General features: G+C 49.4%; 1 long non-coding RNA gene across 1 annotated transcript in view; it reads left to right on the top strand.

Moving 5' to 3' along the window:
* LOC130362957 (uncharacterized) overlaps window positions 1–21,566 on the top strand; it is a 124,099-nt gene that overhangs the window by 33,896 nt on the left and 68,637 nt on the right. The window lies entirely within an intron of this gene.

Genomic DNA, 21,566 nt, shown 5'->3' with positions numbered 1-21,566 from the left:
AGCTGATGTTCCCCAGGTTATCCTGGGGGTTTAAGGCCTACCCCAGGAAGAAGGGAGATTAGGTGCTCCTTATCCTTCTTCACTTTACCACTAACTAACTAACCAGCCTTCCTCTGGACTAAAGTGTGCTTCTCCTACTAACTAGAATGTGCCTAATGTTGAAGGGGTAGTTTCTTCAGCCTACTGTGTAATTTGCTTCTAGTACCTCCATGAGCTGCTTTTCATGCACAGGACCAACACCCGGAGGTGCTGTAGTGCAAGTCCTTTTATGTTACTGTTGTCTCTGACCTTTCCGCAGCCTCAGTCAATATGTCATAAGTCACATGGTCTCAAGGGGGCATGGCTATACTGCACTGGGCCGGTGGATAGCAGGATGGAAGGATCTACTGAAGTAATGCCATCCACCTGCAGCATAGCCACACCCCCTGGTGACTTATGACTTATGTCTGTAGAGAAAAGTTGTACAGAATCCTCATAACTACACTAAAACCTTTAGGGTCTGAAGGCCAGGCCTAGAGACTCTATGGTTGCCAAGCTATAGATTTTACAAAGGACCTGCATCCCGCAGTGTGCAGTCCAGCTCAATTATGTGAGTACTATTGTTATTTCAGTGCACCTCTCAGGAATACTTTAGTGGAATATAACTTATCCCCTATCCAAAGAATAGGGACCTCCCGAGATCTCCTGTATGGGGCCGCGGCAGTCCGCAGGAAGGGGGCATTCTGTCCCCTGCATGACGCGGCGACCGATGCACTCCCTTTATGTATCCCATGGGGACTGCCGCAGACCCGTATAGGAGATTGCTGGGGACCCCGCGATCTATAACTTATCCCCTATTCTTCGGATAGGGGATAAGTTATATTCCACTACAGAACTCCTTTAAAGGGCCTAAAGTGGCACAGAGATAGTATTTGGGACCCTATAACAATTTCCTTAAAGCTTTACTTACCTGTAAAAAAAAAATGAGCCCAAGTGTAGATGAGAAAAAGCAGGAAGAGAAGTAGGCAGCCAAGTGCTCCTGTCCCCGTCTTGTGTCTGAGACCCGTAGACTTACGTCATGAAGAGTGTGAGACTGTCTAGGTCAGTGGTCTCCAACCTGCCAGTTTCTCCAGCTGTTGTAAAAAAAAACAACTCCCACAATGAACTGTAGTTTTGCAACAGCTGAAGAGCCACACGTTGGTGTACACTGCTTTATAGGATCTGGGCATCGTGTAAGGCCTGGAAAACAAGGAAAGCTCGCTATCATGTTACTGGAACCAATCCATGACTATATGACCCCTGTGGATGGTGCACTGTCCTGCTTAAAATGTCTTTCTGCAATAGGGTAAACAGCTTTCATGGCATAAACTTTTTTGGCCACAACACTTAGTCAAGTCCTACTGTCCAAATGTTGATCTGCGGTGGCCCAGTATGGGAGTTGTTACCCCGTACCCTTGCTGCCCTGTCAGGCAGCCTCCCTGCAGTGTCCCCTGCCCCCCGCACCTGTTCTACTGTAATTGTATACTATCCCCTATGTTATGTATATAAGAATGTTTTATCATTAAGAAAGGTTAAAGGGGTACTCCCGTGGAAAACTTTTTTTTTTTTTTTTTTTTAAATAAACTGTGCCAGAAAGTTAAACAGATTTGTAAATTACTTCTATTAAACAATCTTAGTCCTTCCGGTATTTTTTAGGGGCTGTATACTACAGAGGAAATGCTTTTCTTTTTGGATTTCTCTTCTGTCACGACCACAGTGCTCTCTGCTGACCTCTGCTGTCCAGAGCAGGAGAAAATCCCCATAACAAACATATGCTGCTCTTTATAGTATACTGGTCTGTGTATAGTGGTTTTATTCAGTACAGTATGGCGGTATTATTCAGTTATTGTGTGGTGGTATATATTTACTCCTTGTATACCAGTATTATTGGTCATTGAAATTTACCTACTTTAAAGTGTTTCTTACATACTGTATTTATCGGCGTATAACACGCACTTTTAAAACTAAAATTTAAGGCAAAAAGTCTGCCTGCGTGTTATACGCCGATAAGTCTTCTGGTCACTGATTTAAAGAGGCCGCAGCAGCGTCTGCTTGTTAAGTATTAACAGCACGGCCGCGGCCACTTTAAATCAGTGACCAGCGGCGTCTCCTCCCCGCTCTGTCACTTGTTTTCTCCCGCACTATCCACAGGTACTGGTGTGGTGGATAGTGCGGGAGACGCTGATTAAAATGAGCCCTACCTTGTCCGGATCTGCCCTACCTTTTAATCAGCGTCTCCCGCACAATCCACCAGTACCTGTGTATAGTGCGGGACATGATGAGACAGGGGGAAATGATGGTGGGGGAGGCACTAAATGCTTAATGTCTGTATGGCTAGTGGTGGTCTATGACAGGGGGAAATGATGAGACATGGGGGGGATGATGAGACATGGGGGGTGGCGAAGAGAGGGGTAAATGTGGCACAGGGACTGATAAAATGGAAGGAATGATGTGACTGGAGGGGACGGGACCAAACAGGTGCAGAAGAAAACGAAGTTGGGGGGATGATGTGGCATTTAGTCCAAGTCATTTATTTTACATTTTATTTTTTTTTTACTTAAATTTCCCTGTTAAAATGGGGGTGCGTGTTATACGCCAATGCGTGTTATACGCCGATAAATACGGTATATAAATTAAAATTTATTGTGTGTGGGATTTGGGTGGAATAGGAGCGTGGCAGAAGATTGACGAGCTGGAGAGCCTAGCAGGGGCCCTTGCCTTTTTTTTGGTCCGCGGGCCCCGAGTGTTGTCAGTCTGCCCCTGGGGGGAGGGGGTGTAATTAAGGGGGGGGGGTGTGGGGGGGGTGCCAAACAAAGGGTCCGCCCCAGGTGCCAAATGCTCTAGGTAAGCCCCTGCGTAGCCCTACAGAATGCCCTAGAGACTGTCCAAACATTAGATGGTATAACTCCCGAGCAGGGCAACAAGGTGTTAATGGACAGATTTATTGATGGGGCTCATAATAAATGGGACAAAGCCCAGCTGAGAATGTTAGCAGCCCAAAGCCCCAACGTCATTCCCCGCTTTCAAAAGACTGGCTATCCAAGTGATTGAGTCCGGGACTGAGTTAGAGGAAATTTGAACACCCCTTACACCCGTTCAAGAGCCACTAGGGATGGTAGCCAGACCTATATCACCACCGTCACCAGCCACCGCCCCAGTGTCCTCTACTTTGCCAGCCACCACAGCCTCAGATTTACAGAGTGTTAGGTAGGACATTGAACAACTGACTAAGGCTGTAAAGGAGCTAGCCACCCGTGCCACTCCACCTGACCGTGAACCGCCCCTGCCTACAAAACCTGCCCCTGCTCCTGCTCCCATCAATTTCAATTACTGCAATCCTCCCCCCAATAGACTCTCGGGGACTCAAAGACCCTTTTGCACTTACTGTAATAAGTCAGGAAATTGGGAAATGCAGTGCTAGGATTTAAATGGATTTCCCTTATGGTCGAGGACTGGCCCTCAGGAAAACAGTCATCAGGTCCAATCCCTGAACGATCTAACTCAGGACTCTCACTTTATGTTGCCTCCTGCCCCTATGTAAAAATTGTTGTAGAAGGTGTACCGTTGGAGGCGTTGATAGATACTGTTACGCCGAGCGCTCCGGGTCCCCGCTCCTCCCCGGAGCGCTCGCTTCACTCCCTCCGCTGCAGCGCTCCGGTCACGTCCTCTGACCCGGGGCGCTGCGATCCTGCTGCCAGCCGGGATGCGATTCGCGATGCGGGTAGCGCCCGCTCGCGATGCGCACCCCGGCTCCCCTACCTGACTCGCTCCCCGTCTGTTCTGTCCCGGCGCGCGCGGCCCCGCTCCCTAGGGCGCGCGCGCGCCGGGTCTCTGCGATTTAAAGGGCCACTGCGCCGCTGATTGGCGCAGTGGTTCCAATTAGGGTTTTCACCTGTGCACTTCCCTATATTACCTCACTTCCCTTGCACTCCCTTGCCGGATCTTGTTGCCTTAGTGCCAGTGAAAGCGTTCCTTGTGTGTTCCTTGCCTGTGTTTCCAGACCTTCTGCCGTTGCCCCTGACTACGATCCTTGCTGCCTGCCCCGACCTTCTGCTACGTCCGACCTTGCTTCTGCCTACTCCCTTGTACCGCGCCTATCTTCAGCAGCCAGAGAGGTGAGCCGTTGCTAGTGGATACGACCTGGTCACTACCGCCGCAGCAAGACCATCCCGCTTTGCGGCGGGCTCTGGTGAAAACCAGTAGTGGCTTAGAACCGGTCCACTAGCACGGTCCACGCCAATCCCTCTCTGGCACAGAGGGTCCACTACCTGCCAGCCGGCATCGTGACAGTAGATCCGGCCATGGATCCCGCTGAAGTTCCTCTGCCAGTTGTCGCTGACCTCACCACGGTGGTCGCCCAGCAGTCACAACAGATAGCGCAACAAGGCCAACAGCTGTCTCAACTGACCGTTATGCTACAACAGTTGCTACCACAGCTTCAGCAGTCATCTCCTCCGCCAGCTCCTGCACCTCCTCCGCAGCGAGTGGCCGCTCCTGGGATACGCTTATCCTTGCCGGATAAATTTGATGGGGACTCTAAGTTTTGCCGTGGCTTTCTTTCCCAATGTTCCCTGCATCTGGAGATGATGTCGGACCTGTTTCCCACTGAAAGGTCTAAGGTGGCTTTCGTAGTCAGTCTTCTGTCCGGAAAAGCCCTGTCATGGGCCACACCGCTCTGGGACCACAATGACCCCGTCACTGCCTCTGTACACTCCTTCTTCTCGGAAATCCGAAGTGTCTTTGAGGAACCTGCCCGAGCCTCTTCTGCTGAGACTGCCCTGTTGAACCTGGTCCAGGGTAATTCTTCCGTTGGCGAGTATGCCGTACAATTCCGTACACTTGCTTCAGAATTGTCCTGGAATAATGAGGCCCTCTGCGCGACCTTCAAAAAAGGCCTATCCAGCAACATTAAAGATGTTCTGGCCGCACGAGAAATTCCTGCTAATCTACATGAACTTATTCACCTAGCCACTCGCATTGACATGCGTTTTTCTGAAAGGCGTCAGGAACTCCGCCAAGATATGGACTCTGTTCGCACGAGGCGTTTCGTCTCCTCGGCTCCTCTCTCCTCTGGTCCCCTGCAATCTGTTCCTGTGCCTCCCGCCGTGGAGGCTATGCAGGTCGACCGGTCTCGCCTGACACCTCAAGAGAGGACACGACGCCGTATGGAGAACCTCTGCCTGTACTGTGCTAGTACCGAACACTTCCTGAGGGATTGTCCTATCCGTCCTCCTCGCCTGGAAAGACGTACGCTGACTCCGCACAAAGGTGAGACAGTCCTTGATGTCTACTCTGCTTCTCCACGTCTTACTGTGCCGGTGCGGATGTCTGCCTCTGCCTTCTCCTTCTCTACAGTGGCCTTCTTGGACTCTGGATCTGCAGGAAATTTTATTTTGGCCTCTCTCGTCAACAGGTTCAACATCCCAGTGACCAGTCTCGCCAGACCCCTCTACATCAATTGTGTAAATAATGAAAGATTGGACTGTACCATACGTTTCCGCACGGAGCCCCTTCTTATGAGCATCGGATCTCATCATGAGAGGATTGAACTTTTGGTCCTCCCCAATTGCACCTCGGAGATTCTCCTTGGACTTCCCTGGCTTCAACTTCATTCCCCAACCCTGGATTGGTCCACTGGGGAGATCAAGAGTTGGGGGTCCTCTTGTTCCAAGAACTGTCTAAAACCGGTTCCCAGTAACCCTTGCCGTAACTCTGTGGTTCCTCCAGTAACCGGTCTCCCTAAGGCCTATATGGACTTCGCGGATGTTTTCTGCAAAAAACAAGCTGAGACTCTACCTCCTCACAGGCCTTATGATTGCCCTATCGACCTCCTCCCGGGTACTACTCCACCCCGGGGCAGAATTTATCCTCTCTCTGCCCCAGAGACTCTTGCCATGTCCGAATACGTCCAGGAGAATCTAAAAAAGGGCTTTATCCGTAAATCCTCCTCTCCTGCCGGAGCCGGATTTTTCTTTGTGTCCAAAAAAGATGGCTCCCTACGTCCTTGCATTGACTACCGCGGTCTTAATAAAATCACGGTTAAGAACCGCTACCCCTTACCCCTCATCTCTGAACTCTTTGATCGCCTCCAAGGTGCCCACATCTTCACTAAATTGGACTTAAGAGGCGCCTATAACCTCATCCGCATCAGAGAGGGGGACGAGTGGAAAACGGCATTTAACACCAGAGATGGACACTTTGAGTATCTGGTCATGCCCTTTGGACTGTGCAATGCCCCTGCCGTCTTCCAAGACTTTGTCAATGAAATTTTTCGTGATCTGTTATACTCCTGTGTTGTGGTATATCTGGACGATATCCTAATTTTTTCTGCCAATCTAGAAGAACACCGCCAGCATGTCCGTATGGTTCTTCAGAGACTTCGTGACAACCAACTCTATGCCAAAATTGAGAAATGTCTGTTTGAATGCCAATCTCTTCCTTTTCTAGGATATTTGGTCTCTGGCCAGGGACTACAGATGGATCCAGACAAACTCTCTGCCGTCTTAAATTGGCCACGCCCCTCCGGACTCCGTGCTATCCAACGCTTTTTGGGGTTCGCCAATTATTACAGGCAATTTATTCCACATTTTTCTACCATTGTGGCTCCTATCGTGGCTTTAACCAAGAAAAATGCTGATCCCAAGTCCTGGCCTCCTCAAGCAGAAGACTCCTTTAAACGACTCAAGTCTGCCTTTTCTTCGGCTCCCGTGCTCTCCAGACCTGACCCTTCCAAACCCTTCCTATTGGAGGTTGATGCCTCCTCAGTAGGAGCTGGAGCTGTTCTTCTACAAAAAAATCCTTCCGGGCATGCTGTCACTTGTGGTTTTTTCTCTAGGACCTTCTCTCCAGCGGAGAGGAACTACTCCATCGGGGATCGAGAGCTTCTGGCCATTAAATTAGCACTTGAGGAATGGAGGCATCTGCTGGAGGGATCAAGATTTCCTGTTATTATCTACACCGACCACAAGAACCTCTCCTACCTCCAGTCGGCCCAACGACTGAATCCTCGCCAGGCCCGGTGGTCTCTGTTCTTTGCCCGATTTAATTTTGAGATTCACTTTCGTCCTGCCGATAAGAACATTAGGGCCGATGCTCTCTCTCGTTCCTCGGATGCCTCAGAAGTTGATCTCCCTCCGCAACACATCATTCCACCTGACTGCCTGATCTCCACTTCTCCTGCCTCCATCAGGCAGACTCCTCCAGGAAAGACCTTTGTTTCTCCACGCCAACGCCTCGGAATCCTCAAATGGGGTCACTCCTCCCATCTCGCAGGTCATGCGGGCATCAAGAAATCTGTGCAACTCATCTCCCGCTTCTATTGGTGGCCGACTCTGGAGACGGATGTTGGGGACTTTGTGCGAGCCTGCACTATCTGTGCCCGGGATAAGACTCCTCGCCAGAAGCCCGCTGGTTTTCTTCATCCTCTGCCTGTCCCCGAACAGCCTTGGTCTCTGATTGGTATGGATTTTATTACTGATTTACCCCCTTCCCGTGGCAACACCGTTATTTGGGTGGTCGTTGATCGATTCTCCAAAATGGCACATTTCATCCCTCTTCCTGGTCTTCCTTCTGCGCCTCAGTTGGCTAAACAATTTTTTGTACACATTTTTCGTCTTCACGGGTTGCCTACGCAGATTGTCTCGGATAGAGGGGTCCAATTCGTGTCTAAATTCTGGAGGGCTCTCTGTAAACAACTCAAGATTAAATTAAATTTTTCCTCTGCATATCATCCCCAGTCCAATGGACAAGTAGAAAGAATTAACCAGATCCTGGGTGATTATTTGCGACATTTTGTTTCCTCCCGCCAGGATGACTGGGCAGATCTCCTTCCATGGGCCGAATTTTCGTATAACTTCAGGGTCTCTGAATCTTCCTCCAAATCCCCATTTTTCGTGGTGTACGGCCGTCACCCTCTTCCCCCCCTCCCTACCCCCTTGCCCTCTGGTCTGCCCGCTGTGGATGAAATTTCTCGTGACCTTTCCATTATATGGAGAGAGACCCAAAATTCTCTCTTACAGGCTTCTTCACGCATGAAGAGGTTCGCGGATAAGAAAAGAAGAGCTCCCCCCGTTTTTTCCCCTGGAGACAAGGTATGGCTCTCCGCTAAATATGTCCGCTTCCGTGTCCCTAGCTACAAGTTGGGACCACGCTATCTTGGTCCTTTCAAAATTTTGTGTCAAATTAATCCTGTCTCTTATAAACTTCTTCTTCCTCCTTCTCTTCGTATCCCTAATGCCTTTCACGTCTCTCTTCTCAAACCACTCATCCTCAACCGTTTTTCTCCCAAATCTGTTCCTCCCACTCCTGTTTCCGGCTCCTCGGACGTCTTCTCGGTCAAGGAAATTTTGGCTGCCAAAAAGGTCAGAGGGAAAAATTTTTTTTTAGTAGACTGGGAGGGTTGTGGTCCTGAAGAGAGATCCTGGGAACCTGAGGACAACATCCTTGACAAAAGTCTGCTCCTCAGGTTCTCAGGCTCCAAGAAGAGGGGGAGACCCAAGGGGGGGGGTACTGTTACGCCGAGCGCTCCGGGTCCCCGCTCCTCCCCGGAGCGCTCGCTTCACTCCCTCCGCTGCAGCGCTCCGGTCACGTCCTCTGACCCGGGGCGCTGCGATCCTGCTGCCAGCCGGGATGCGATTCGCGATGCGGGTAGCGCCCGCTCGCGATGCGCACCCCGGCTCCCCTACCTGACTCGCTCCCCGTCTGTTCTGTCCCGGCGCGCGCGGCCCCGCTCCCTAGGGCGCGCGCACGCCGGGTCTCTGCGATTTAAAGGGCCACTGCGCCGCTGATTGGCGCAGTGGTTCCAATTAGGGTTTTCACCTGTGCACTTCCCTATATTACCTCACTTCCCTTGCACTCCCTTGCCGGATCTTGTTGCCTTAGTGCCAGTGAAAGCGTTCCTTGTGTGTTCCTTGCCTGTGTTTCCAGACCTTCTGCCGTTGCCCCTGACTACGATCCTTGCTGCCTGCCCCGACCTTCTGCTACGTCCGACCTTGCTTCTGCCTACTCCCTTGTACCGCGCCTATCTTCAGCAGCCAGAGAGGTGAGCCGTTGCTAGTGGATACGACCTGGTCACTACCGCCGCAGCAAGACCATCCCGCTTTGCGGCGGGCTCTGGTGAAAACCAGTAGTGGCTTAGAACCGGTCCACTAGCACGGTCCACGCCAATCCCTCTCTGGCACAGAGGGTCCACTACCTGCCAGCCGGCATCGTGACAGATACAGGGTCACAAGTGTCTACTATACCTAAAAGTGTTTTCTATCAGCATTGGGACGCTAGTTTATTGTGTGAGCCTGATGATGTTAACTTCCGAGTAGTTGCAGGTAATGGGCAACCAGTCCCCAGACATGGATACCGGGAGCCAACCATTCAGTTGGGAAAGCATGTACTTACCGCGCAGGGAGTGATTGTAACTAATGTGAGAGATAAGGGGTCTGCCGAGTTTATATTGGGGATGAACATTATGAAAAATAGTTTTGCTGAAATATTAGATGCCTTGCATGCCTCTCTTCCCCATCTGTCCCCTTCAGGCCAGTGGGCTGCGCAGCACCACTTGAAAGTTCTACAGGCGGAGCAGAAGTTTGAGAAAGTTTCATATATCAGACAACAAATGTATTGCACCGGATAAGGTTTATCCTTTGTTGTTTTTCCTTTTACTTTATTATTCCTTTGGTTTATGTTTACTTACCAGTTGCTCGCTATGAAATAATAGTGGCAATATATGTAATGTTTTGTTTGAAAATTTTCAATAAAAATTATTTGAAAAGAAGTTTGCCAACAAGCAAGGTGAAATCTGCAGAGTACAAGTTCAAGACATCAGGTCAGTGACCTTACAACCCAACACAGAGACCATCATCTGGTGTTGTGCACGTCCCGGAGTCAAGAATAGGGACTATCAAGCCCTGCTGGAACCTATTCAATTAGGAGATCATCCTCTTGTTGCGAGAAGCCTTGTCACTGTCACCAACGGGTGAGTCCCAGTGCAGTTAGTAAACCTGTCTGATTCTGCTACTGTTTTGCTCAAATACACTCTTGTAGCCCAGCTATACCTCCTAGAGTTGAAGGACATTGTGACAGAACGTCTGGTGGCTCGATAGCATGCAGCTCAAGTGGCCAAAGGATCTGGTGTAAGCCCTACAGAGCCCTAGTGGGCGCAACTCCAGGTTGGAGACAACACTACTCCAAGGGACCAAGTCAATGGTATCATCAATGTCAAAAAGAGGTACCATGAGGCTTTCAGCAAGCACCACACATACTTCAAGGATCCAGCACCGAATCGTATCAAGGAAAGACACCATCCGGTCGCGCCAGGCATGTATGAGGCTGTCAAGAAGATGCTGTCTGACATGAAACAGGCAGACGTGATTCAAGAAAGTCAAAGCTCCTGGGCTGCGCCACTTGTTCTGGTCAAGAAGAAAGACGGAACCATCCACTTCTGTGTTGATTACAGGAAACTGAACAATGTCACACATAAAGATGCTTATCCTTTGCCAAGGATCGAGGAGTCACTCACAGCCCTCAGGTCGGCTGCTTACTTCTCCACCCTGGACTTAACCAGCGGATATTGGTGTGGTAGCCCTTGGGGGGTGTATGGTAGTGGTGGTATGGTATCGGTATTTGAGGGGTTAATGTTAACCCTATAGTTCATGACGCCAGGCTGAGGGCTGGTATGCTGAGGTAATGCTCCGGCCTATCACCGCCCGTCCCAGTAACGATAGGTGCATGAAATGATTGAAGGTCCACAAGGAGATTGAACTTGAACAAATTTACTTAAGTGCTTGCGATACATCCAAGGCACAGTAACAGTCTCGTATAAACAGTCCTTATATTGCTCAGTGACTGACAGTTGTGTGGACCTTGAGCTATTTAGAAAGTCTCTGAATTTAGGGTAGATATTTGCAGATCCATCCGGATTTAGGGGTTATATTAGGTCCGGTGATGCTGCAGAGTGTCTGGAGATTGATAAACTCTCTATTCTGAAATATTCTGCCGTTGCCGCAAGGCTCGGGCCTAACTCACTGCGTTAGTTGCTGCGCAGATCCTTCTCGTTTGACTGCCCAGGAACAAGAGAGAGAAAACATGGCCGCCGCTCCCTTATATGGGCAAGGGGCGGGGTGAATCCGATTGGTCCGAACAGCTGTCATTCACCATTACACAGAGTAATGGGATTGCATACGTCACAGGGCCTCCAAAGGTCCTTAAGCAGAATACCATAGAGTTTACCTAGTCACGTGACCCGCAGGTCCTGCAACGCCACGGAACTGGTAATTTAACTATTTATTTACATATATATTACCCTATTTACATTAACCTTAAATAAATTACTGGTCTATGAGCTGGAATAGAGGCGACAAGGGGTAAACTACATCACAGGGATCCCTACGTCCTAGGGACTCTGGCTATGGGGACCACACATACATAGGTACCGTATAAGATGCGGTACCGGGACACCACAAACCCCCGTACTTAAGATAAGTCAGCCTCGACGTCTGTCCCCTGAAACAGAGGGACTAGGACTAGAACAGGATGTTATAGAACAGGATGATCTGTACTTTTGCTATATATCTGTTACGCCTAGCGCTCCGGGTCCCCGCTCCTCCCCGGAGCGCTCACGGCGCCTTTCTCCCTGCAGCTCCCCGGTCAGCGCTGACCGGGAGCGCTGCCCTGTCATGGCCGTTGGGGATGCGATTCGCACAGCGGGACGCGCCCGCTCGCGAATCGCATCCCAGGTCACTTACCCGTTCCCGTCTCCTGCGGTCATGTGCTGGCGCGCGCGGCTCCGCTCTCTAGGGCGCGCGCGCGCCAGCTCCCTGAGACTTAAAGGGCCAGTGCACCAATGATTGGTGCCTGGCCCAATTAGCTTAATTGGTTCCCATCTGTTTCCTGGCTATATCTAGTCTCCTCCCTTGCACTTCCTTGCCTGATCTTGTTGCCCTAGAGCCTAGTGAAAGCGTTTTTGTGTGTTTATACCCTGTGTACCAGAACTTTGCTATCTCCCCTGACTACGAACCTTGCCGCCTGCCCCCGACCTTCTGCTACGTCCGACTTTGCTTCTGCCTACTCCCTTGTACCTCGCCTATCTTCAGCAGCCAGAGAGGTGAGCCGTTGCTAGTGGATACGACCTGGTCACTACCGCCGCAGCAAGACCATCCCGCTTTGCGGCGGGCTCTGGTGAAAACCTGTAGTGTCTTAGAACCGGTCCACTAGCACGGTCCTCGCTATGCCTCTCTGGCACAGAGGATCCACCTCCTGCCAGCCGGCATCGTGACAGTAGATCCGGCCATGGATCCCGCTGAAGTTCCTCTGCCTGTTGTCGCCGACCTCCCCACACTGGTCGCCCAGCAAGCCCGACAGATTGCCCAACAAGATCACCAGCTGTCGTACTTGACCACCATGACTCAGCAACTCCAGTCGCAGCTACAGCAGATTCAGTCTCAGCTACAGCAGCAGCAACCATCTCCTCCGCCAGCTCCTGCACCTCTTCCGCAGCGAGTGGCCACTCCTAGCCTCCGCCTGTCTTTGCCGGACAAATTTAATGGGGACTCTAAGTTTTGCCGTGGCTTTCTTTCCCAATGTTCCCTGCATCTGGAGATGATGTCGGATCAGTTTCCTACTGAAAGGTCTAAGGTGGCTTTCGTAGTCAGCCTTCTGTCTGGAAAAGCCCTGTCATGGGCCACACCGCTCTGGGACCGTGATGACCCCGTCACTGCCTCTGTACACTCCTTCTTCTCGGAAATTCGAAGTGTCTTTGAGGAACCTGCCCGAGCCTCTTCTGCTGAGACTGCCCTGCTGAACCTGGTCCAGGGTAATTCCTCCGTTGGCGAGTACGCCATACAATTCCGTACTCTTGCTTCTGAACTTTCCTGGAATAATGAGGCTCTCTGCGCGACCTTTAAAAAAGGCCTATCCAGCAACATTAAAGATGTTCTGGCCGCACGAGAGACTCCTGCTAGCCTGCATGAACTCATTCATCTAGCCACTCGCATTGACATGCGTTTTTCTGAGAGGCATCAAGAGCTCCGCCAGGAAAAAGACTTAGATCTCTGGCCACCTCTCCCACAGTCTCCACTGCAATCTGCGCCTAGGCCTCCCGCCGAGGAGGCCATGCAAGTGGATCGGTCTCGCCTGACCCTGGAAGAGAGGAATCGCCGTAAGGAAGAGAATCTTTGTTTGTACTGTGCCAGTACTGAACATTTTCTGGTGGATTGCCCAATCCGTCCTCCACGTCTGGGAAACGCACGCTCACACTCAGCTCTCGTGGGTGTGGCGTCTCTTGATGCCAAGTCGGCTTCTCCACGTCTCACGGTACCTGTTCGGATTTCCACTTCAGCCAGCTCTCCCCTCTCAGCCGTGGCCTGTCTGGACTCTGGAGCTTCTGGGAATTTTATTCGGGAGTCCTTTGTGAATAAATTCCATATTCCGGTGACCCGTCTTGTCAAGCCACTCCGCATCTCCGCGGTCAACGGAGCCAGGTTGGACTGTACCATACGTTTCCGCACGGAGCCCCTTCTTATGAGCATCGGATCTCATCACGAGAGGATTGAACTTTTGGTCCTCCCCAATTGCACCTCGGAAATTCTCCTTGGACTTCCCTGGCTTCAACTTCATTCCCCAACCCTGGATTGGTCCACTGGGGAGATCAAGAGTTGGGGGTCCTCTTGTGCCAAGAACTGTCTAAAACCGGTTCCCAGTAACCCTTGCCGTAACTCTGTGGTTCCTCCTGTATCCGGTCCCCCTAAGGTCATTAAGGACTCTGCCTGCCACAGGAAATGCCCCTCCCCCCCTCCCAGGCAAGCTTCTGTGTCCCCTCATGGCCCTCGTCCTGGTGTCACACTGCCCCGTGCCAGGTCTCGCCCTCTGCCCTCTCTCCCCATTCCTACTCCTGCGGTTCTGCCTGCCGTTGAGGAATCCCTCCTTCCTTTCCCGGTGTCCTCATCCCAGGGGAGGCAGTTACCCGATAAAGAGAAGGGGAGACCTAAGGGGGGGGGTACTGTTACGCCTAGCGCTCCGGGTCCCCGCTCCTCCCCGGAGCGCTCACGGCGCCTTTCTCCCTGCAGCTCCCCGGTCAGCGCTGACCGGGAGCGCTGCCCTGTCATGGCCGTTGGGGATGCGATTCGCACAGCGGGACGCGCCCGCTCGCGAATCGCATCCCAGGTCACTTACCCGTTCCCGTCTCCTGCGGTCATGTGCTGGCGCGCGCGGCTCCGCTCTCTAGGGCGCGCGCGCGCCAGCTCCCTGAGACTTAAAGGGCCAGTGCACCAATGATTGGTGCCTGGCCCAATTAGCTTAATTGGTTCCCATCTGTTTCCTGGCTATATCTAGTCTCCTCCCTTGCACTTCCTTGCCGGATCTTGTTGCCCTAGAGCCTAGTGAAAGCGTTTTTGTGTGTTTATACCCTGTGTACCAGAACTTTGCTATCTCCCCTGACTACGAACCTTGCCGCCTGCCCCCGACCTTCTGCTACGTCCGACTTTGCTTCTGCCTACTCCCTTGTACCTCGCCTATCTTCAGCAGCCAGAGAGGTGAGCCGTTGCTAGTGGATACGACCTGGTCACTACCGCCGCAGCAAGACCATCCCGCTTTGCGGCGGGCTCTGGTGAAAACCTGTAGTGTCTTAGAACCGGTCCACTAGCACGGTCCTCGCTATCCCTCTCTGGCACAGAGGATCCACCTCCTGCCAGCCGGCATCGTGACAATATCCTAAGTAGACTAAACACATTTACATTCTTTTGATACCTTTCCTAGTATCTGGATTAGGCAATTAGAACTCTATCTAGACATTGAAATGCTATCTAGACATTTAATGCTATCTAGACATTTAAAGAAGCTATCTATCCTTTAGTCTAGCTTCCTATCAAACTTATACATTTTGAAGCTTACTAGACAATTAGGCAGCTATCTGACATGTAGTTGCTAGCTCCTAAGACACTTTATTAGCTCTCTATACATTTTTATGAGGCTAAACTGAACATTAGCACATACTTCTATACATAAGGCTAACCAGACATTAGTACAGCTTTCTATACAGTTAGCTTCAAGCTGACTAGGCATTTGTATTATCTCACACATTCTATTTGCAAACAATAAGTTACCTGTTAGTATGTACAAGAAAGGTATACTGGCTAGCCGGAAGCTAGGTCACAGTAAGGGTGGCTGCTAGGGTCTATTGATTACACGCTACTTACCCCTAGAGCATTTTAAAAACAACCTATCTAGGTTATTCTTAGAATTACGTGTTTATTTTTATATTAGCAAGAGCACATACTGGCCACGCAGAGCATCTCACACACGCAATGAAAGGAGAAAAGAAGAAGTGTACCTAACAGGGGCAGGAATTGGGTATCAGTATGCTACAATTCCTAAGTGTTTTCTTAAGTGAGATTTTTATTTTGATTCTTTTGTGTATGTACTAGAGAAATTTGAGGTAGTACCATTAAGTGAGCAATCTAGGGTACTATGTGCAAGTACTATTTGAAAGGGAATCCTCCCTATCAATTTTGTTTGAGACAGGTGCTAGCGATGGGCGACCACAATAATACTACCCTCCGAGGAGCCGGGGTGTCACCTGTTGAGTTACCTACTAAACACCTTTAGTTTGTTATACATTTGTATGTATAAGAATTATATATATTTTTAGTGTTGAGTGTACACGTGCAGTACGTCGATATTTTCTGTGTACAACTCTGTCTCGCTTTTTATGTACATAGACATTAGACTATCTTTTCTATGTACAAACCTTACTTACTATTGATGTACACAGATATAAGGATATCTTTCTGTTTACAGGACCATATACATATTTACTATACATTTATCAACACTCCAACATGTTTCAGGTGCATTCACCCAATAAGTGCAACATTTATCATAAGAGTTCTTATGAAGTTGGTGGTATATACATGAAGCAGGCATGTAAGGATCAGCAGTCCACCTACACTAGGAGTTCAAGGCAATATACAAATTGGCGTGTAAGGATCAGCAGTCTACCTACACTAGGAGTTCAATTGAAAAGTGAACACGGCCTTAACCACAACTTAGCCAGGTACAGTCCTTGATGAATCTCCTACAAGCTAGGAGTCTCTTGACTTATTAGTCAGGCACAAGCTTAGTGGTAACATTGCTGAACTTTAAACTGGAACAACTTAGCACAGTCTGCACAATTCTTGAATTTGGTTCCTGTAAGACAAAAATGGTTAGACAGAAAACAATAAGACATTACTTTAGAGTCTCTTTAGAAGACGTTCTTCTTCACTCTTGTAGTGCCTCTCTTGGTTCCCCTATATTTGTCAACATCAGGGGCAGGGTTAGAATTAGCTTAGCTTTGCCACAACTATCCATTGGTGAGGATAGAGTGGTGGAAAGCAGCTTGAGAAGGGGTTATAGGCTTACTAGCCGGGATCAAAGTGGGGCAATAGGGCTTGAGCACCATCTCCAAATTAGGAGCAACCCATGACCCTTTCGTTGGTACCTCATGAACTGGCAAACTCTCACTGCTCCGAGAGGGCCTAGGTACATTGGTGTATACCCCAGGGTTAGACAAACTCTCAGTGCTCCGAGAGGGTCTAGGTACCGACTTGGGTGGCCGCAACTTTGGCCTGTTTTCTTCACCCTGTGCAGAACTTGACTCTCGACGGTATGAAGAAGATGAAGAACTTGGTTCTTTGTTGTACAAGGAGAATGGTGGACTTGACTCTTTAAGCTCCTCCTCCTTGGGTACGCTGGTGGAGGCTTTAGGAGCAGACCTTGTCGGCCTCAAGTTGAAGGGATCGGACTCCCAATCCATTGGCGGGAAATATTTGAAGGGAAGTTGTGTTGGGGCTGTTGGTCTGGTGACCGCTGCAGCCCATTCTCCACGAAGGCTCTGGACGGGGGTGTACTCCACAATTTCACCCACCTCCAAAGTGAAGAACTTCTTATGGAGATATGGCCTTTGCACTGCTCGCCGGTTTACGAGGATGGTTTGCCCAGTGTGGCAGTCAAGGAGTGTCCCATAACCTCTGACCTTGTCGAACTTGGCCACAGTTGCTCTTCTTCTTTCTGATGGCTCCTCCCCTTCTTGGGGGTGATCCCATTTACGGATGTACAATGCCTCCATTTCTTTGGTATTTTCTTGATACCGCACTCTTTCTTCATAAGGCAAATGTACGTGCTTTGGAGCATAGAGTTCTTCTGTGTCGGGCCTTTAACTTTTCCATCAATTCGGCCAGCTCGGCTTCTTGACGGGCCCTTTCCCTTTCTGCAGTTGGGATTTGTGGGAGTGTCTTCCTAGGTAACGGTTGAAGTACTCTGTGCATGTACTCGATCAACTCCGGCTCATCTCCGAACACCCATTGCGGCAATTTTGGTGAGCACGGTCGTGCACTTGGCAAGCTTGATCGAGGAATGACCTCAGGGCTGGAGGAGGAAGAATAGGCCGTCTCTAGCGGGGTACTCACAGCAGATTCCTCCGACGGGATCTCGGCCCACGAGCCCCAGGTCCTGTGGTGAGGGGACAATCTCACCGGTGACGCACCTCCAGGTGTCCCTGCACTGTTTGCTGGAGGTGTCTCTGGCCAATTGTCGTCATCATCAGGCAGTGGGGGAAGATTGCAGGCCCCCTCTTCGTCTAATGACAACTGCTGCAGACGGTCAGCAAGCTCTTGAAAAAGTTGGGCTGCGACTGCCACAACTTTCCGTGTTTCCGGCGCCATTTTGCCAACTTGACCACGTGGAGCGCTGCTCTCCGCCATGTCTGTACTCTCCGGCTATCTCTGCAGACTGGAGAGGTTTTCCTGTGTGGCGTGTTTTATAGTAGGCTTCCAGGGGCGGGGCGGGGCGCAGCGCGGGCTTTCTTCGCGCGCTTTTCCGGCAGCAGTTCAGCTCCGCCTGTGCCGACCGGACCAGAGGATCGCAGCATGAACTCATTGCGCAGTTTACACATTTCAACTGTAGACAAATCTTCGCCTCCCCCCTTACTGTTCTCTTGGCCCCCTTGTATGGTGCACCACAAGCACCGTTCGTCCTGCAACGCCACAAAACTGGTAATTTAACTATTTATTTACATATATATTACCCTATTTACATTAACCTTAAGTAAATTACTGGTCTATGAGCTGGAATAGAGGTGACAAGGGGTAAACTACATCACAGGGATCCCTACGTCCTAGGGACTCTGGCTATGGGGACCCACACATACATAGGTACCGTATAAGATGCGGTACCGGGACACCACATTGGCAAGTGCCCATGGCCGTGGAGGATCTGGAGAAGACCGCCTTTGTGACACCCATGGGACTGTTTGAGTTTAAAAGTATGTCGTTTGGGCTGTGCAATGCCCCTTCTATGTTCCATCATCTGATCAGTCATCTGTCAAACATCTTCCAAGTCCTGATCAAGCATGGATTAAACCGTCCAAGTGTCACCTGCTCAAGCCTCATGTCCATTAATTGGGTCATGTTCTCAGTGCAGAAGGGGTCCAGCCCAATCCTGAAAAGGTGGAAGCTGGCAAGAACTCGCCTACCCCAAGCACGGTGAAAGATGTCAGGAGCTTCCTGGGATTTGCCGGCTACTACCGCCACTTCATTCCCCACTTTGCCCAGATTGCAGAACCCCTCACAGCAATCTTACGGGGTACGTCGAAGGAGAACTACAATGTAAGACTACCTATTGAATGATAGGAGGTTCAGAATTTGGCACAAGCAACAGGAATTGATGAACCCTTTCTCAGGTGTGAATGGTTCATGCCAGTAGAGGTTGTGTAATGGGAGGGGGGGGTGGTCTCCTGATACCTATGGATCTGTGGTATGGGGTGTGAGATGCAGGGCAGATGGAATTACCCTAGGGGCAGATAGCATTAACCCCTTGAATTCATGATGCCAGGGCGTGTTTTATCCTTCGATACCACCCGAAGGTATACCTCTGGATCCTGCGCTAGGCATGGGGGCAATAATGACTCAGACACCAAGTTATGGACAACGGTAGCTTTACTGAGTGACAGATGGTACAGTCTAGCCAGGCTGTTTTTTTTTTGCCCACCAGAGTCTTGCTTCAGCAATGACACTTCAACTGGTCATCAGCTGTGATAGCCCACCCGTGCAAAGGAGCGGCAAGTAGGACCTTCAGACGCATTAATTGCACACCAGCATTGTATTTGCATGCAGTTTCCTTGACTGCACACTGCGTATTCCCCAGAATTATTCCTGACATCCTCCTCGGACTCCTTAGTAGATGACTTGTTTATGCCCACAGAATGCCCTTTTGCTGGATGTTTTTCTTCGATCATACCATTCTCGGGACACTTATTGCACACAAAAAAAACATATAAGGTTGCCAGCGTGTGAAATCCTGGTCCCGGGTAGTCTAGAAACAAGCCTCCTTTCAAGTCGCTCAGATGACTGTATTTTCACATCTAATATGTATTCACTCTGAAACTGATCCATAAAAAAACGATCCCTTCATTTTATGCTGCACTTCGGTGACACAGGTCTCATTTTAACTTTTGTAAAAGGGCAGATCTCTCTAATATAGTTGCCATTCAGGGTATTTCTGCATGTATTTTTGCATGGTTTTCTTATGTCCTTGGTATCATCTGGAGATTAAATGTTACCCTGGTGTAAGTAGCCATAAGGAAGATGTGGACAATGTGGTCATAAGGCTAAGTTTCCACTTCTTTTTTTATTTTTTTGCGTTTTGCCCCCCAAAAAACACCACAACGGCTCCCATGGCGTTTTTTTCATTCTTTTTTTGCGTTTTTCATCTCCTTGATGAAATTGTGGCATTTTTCTCCCATAAACATCTATGGGAGTAAAAAAAAAAAAACAAGAAAAACGCCATAGGGCATCATCTATACATTATACAAGAGGATCACAGCAGGTGTCAGTAGTGATACCGTTGTGATCTTTCCTTAACTGCAGGTACTACAGCTCCCAACATGGAGCACACTCTGCTCCTTGTTGGGAGCTGTAGTACCTGCATTAATAGACAGATTGCAACAGGTGTCAGAAGTTATACTTGCTGCGATCTGTCTATTAATGCAGGTACTACAGCTCCCAGCATGGAGCGAGCGCTGTATAGAGCCGCATCTCTGCTATATTATGGACGTACGCATCGGGTGTCAGGAGTGACACCCGGGGCGATATGTCTATTAGTACAGGTACTACCACTCCCATCATGGAACAGTCTGTTCCATACTGGGAGTAGTATTACTGCCTAAAAAATGTTTTAAAAAAAATAGAGGGAAAAAAGTGAAACACACACGTTATTCAAAATTAATAAAAATTTTGTTATTAAAAAAAAAAATTTTTTGTTACATCATTTTGCCAAAGGGGCCAAAAAAGCAATTTCCACTCAAATGCAAAAATGCCAGAAAAAACGTCAGACGCAAGAAATTGCACTGGCGTTTTTTCTGAAGTTTTTTTTTTACACAAAAAAACACAAGAACAAAAACCAAGTGGAAACTTAACCTAAAGGTAAGCACAGGTAGGCTGGGCCATGTAGTAAAAAGAAGGAAATCAGTGTGCGCGGTTACCTGCTTGTCTAGTATTATGTAACATACATCTGTCACCAGTTGTTTTTCATAGTGAATTGCAAAAGGTGAGTGAGTGGTTTATGTTTTTATTACTTTATAGTCTGTTTGACACTCTTCTGTGGTTATAGTGCAATTCTTTGAAGCCTCATGCTTCCTGTTTATGTTATAGGCTTCGTCATTGAATCTTACATCATCTGTTGTTATGTATGGGCTTTGATCAGGAAACGGTTAATGTTTTTGATCATTAAAGGGGTACTCCGCTGCCACTGCATTTCGAAACATTTTGTTCCGAACGCTTGGAGCGGGCAACGGGGGTCGTAACGTCATGGCCATGCCCATCGTAACACCACGCCCCCTCAACGCAAGTCTATGGGAGGGGGCGTGGTGGCTGCCACGCCCCCTCCCATAGACTTGCATTGAGGGGGCGTGGTGTGACGTTACGATGGGCGTGGCCTTGTCGTCACGACCCCGCCACCCGCACCCAGTGTTCTAAACAAACACCGGGTGCTGCACAGAGATTTGGAGAGGGGATAAGTTGTCTAGGGGTGGAGTAGCCCTTTAAAGGGGTCCTCCTCTTTGGGAAATCCCTACTTGTTTACCTACAGTGCCACCACAGGAGAAATCAGGCATTGTACCAGTGTCTAACCAAGTCAATGCATTGTCTGTGTAATGTAGGACAGGACAGGTCCTCCAAAGAGAGAGACACTCTTTGTAACCACTCTACACTATGGTCAACAGATAAAAATCCTAAACAGGAGGTCCCTAATGTACAAGATCAGCGCTAATTTAAAAATTCCCCTACTTCGGGGTTTCCCCACAACTAATAGCTGGGGGCCATACCTCTTCAATAACTGCCAGCTAAATGTTCATTTCCCCTACAGTTATCTCTCCCATCCTCCCCATACACATGAACATTTTAAAGGGGTAATGGTTCACCTTAAAGGAGTACTCCGGTGGAAAAAAATTTTTTTTTAAATCAACTGGTGCCAGAAAGTTAAAGGGGTACTCCAGTGGAAAACTTTTATTTTTAAATAAAACTGGTGCC

Source organism: Hyla sarda, chromosome 3 (genome assembly GCF_029499605.1).
Source record: "Hyla sarda isolate aHylSar1 chromosome 3, aHylSar1.hap1, whole genome shotgun sequence".
Taxonomy (NCBI): Eukaryota; Metazoa; Chordata; class Amphibia; order Anura; family Hylidae; genus Hyla; species Hyla sarda.
The sequence above is the reverse complement of the archived record's forward strand: the minus strand, read 5'-3'. Positions and strand labels throughout refer to the sequence as shown.